The sequence below is a fragment of the Carlito syrichta genome, unplaced genomic scaffold (assembly GCF_000164805.1).
Source record: "Carlito syrichta isolate Samal-C Ts95f unplaced genomic scaffold, Tarsius_syrichta-2.0.1 Scaffold130521, whole genome shotgun sequence".
In the NCBI taxonomy this organism is placed as follows: Eukaryota; Metazoa; Chordata; class Mammalia; order Primates; family Tarsiidae; genus Carlito; species Carlito syrichta.
The window spans coordinates 24,405-25,952 of NW_007074617.1; the positions used below are offsets into that span (position 1 = coordinate 24,405).

A 1,548-nucleotide genomic window follows, 5' to 3' on the forward strand; every position below is an offset into this window, starting at 1 on the left:
CCTCCTGCCTCAGCCTCCCAAAGTGCTGGGATTACAGGCATGAGCCACCACACCCAGCTCAATTTACCTGGAGTGCAGTGGCACACTGCTCACGGCCACCACAGCATCAACCTACTGGGCTCCGGCGATCCTTCCATCTCAGCCTTCCAAGTAGCTGAAACTACAGGCGCGCTACCACGCCCGGCTCATTTTTTGTTTATTGTGGAGAAGAAGTCTCACCAAGTTGCCGGGGCTGGTCTCGAACCCACAGGCTCAGGCAATCCACTCAGCTCGGCCTCCCAAAGTGCTGGGATGACAGGCTGAGCCACCAAATCCAGCCCCACCATCATTTTTTTACATTAGCTTACCATTGGGCAAAATCATCTAACACAAAGCATATTTTATAATAACATGTCAAAAGTCTCGAGTCATTTATTGAATACTGTACTGAAAGTGAAAAACAGAATGGTAGTAAGGGTAATTGGAGAAGAGTTTTCACCGAATGCATATCACGTCTGCACCATCATTAAAAAAAAATCCCGGGACCGTCTGTACTTGCAAACCAAAATCTAGGTTTTAATGCCTTGGATCTTAGGTCTGCCAAGACCCAGCACCTCCCGCAGGGTGGGGGAAGTCTGCATGAGTCAGAGCTCTTAGCTGCAGGCAACAGACACCAACTCTGACTGAATCAAGAAGTCAAGGGATTTCTGTGGCAGCACAGAAGAAGGGTGGAGGAGAAGAAGACACAGAGACAGCATAAACAGAGGCCAGGCAGGCAGGGGGACAGTCACAGACTCTTCACACCATGACCTACAGAGCCTGGTCAAGGGGAAAGACACATAGAGGCTGGGTGCAGTGGATCATGCCTGTCATCCCGGCACTTTGGGAGGCCAAGGAGGGAGGATCACTTGAGCCCAGGAGTTTAAGACAAGCCTGGGCAACATAGCAAGACCCCCATCTCTACAAAAGGTCGTTTCAAAAAATGAGCTGGGAGTGGTGGTGTGCACCTGTAGTACCAGCTATCTGGGAGGCTGAGGCAGAAGGATCACCTGAGCCCAGGAGGTCGAGGCTGCAGTGAGCCATGATTGTGCCACTGCACTCCCGCTGGGTGACAGAGTGAGACACTGACTCAAAGAGAAAGAGAGAGAGAGAGAGAGAGACATATATAGAGACAAATTCTATGGAGCAGCAAGAGTGAGTGTTTCTGCTTGGGGGATGCCAGGGAATTTCCAGTCTGGAGGTGAGCACAAGGCATGCCCTGAGGATGCCGGATACTGGAAACACCAAGAGCCAGACTTACCAGAGGAATCGGGGCCATGCCTGGCTGGGGTATCAACAAAGCACTCAGCTCCAACTCGCTGTTCATGTCGATGGTATACATTCTGTTCGCAAATGCTCCTTCCAGAAGTTCCATCTAGTTAGGAAGATGAAAAAATAATACTCAGTCCCTGTTCCCAAAAAGAAAGGACAAGCAGGGCTCGGTGGCTCAGCCTGTAATCCCAGTGCTTTGGGAGGCCGAGGTGAGTGGATTGCCTGAGCCCGCAGGTTCGAGACCCGCCTGGGCAACTT

At 51.3% G+C, this 1,548-nt stretch overlaps 1 non-coding gene across 1 annotated transcript in view; it reads right to left on the reverse strand.

Moving 5' to 3' along the window:
- The window catches only part of LOC103250503, an 8,554-nt gene extending 7,201 nt beyond the window's left edge, over positions 1–1,353 (reverse strand). Inside the window, exon 1 of the transcript XR_002481421.1 lies at positions 1,280–1,353. This is a non-coding gene — a transcript (uncharacterized LOC103250503). The remainder of the gene's footprint in view (positions 1–1,279) is intronic.
- Between the last annotated feature and the right edge of the window lie 195 nt (positions 1,354–1,548).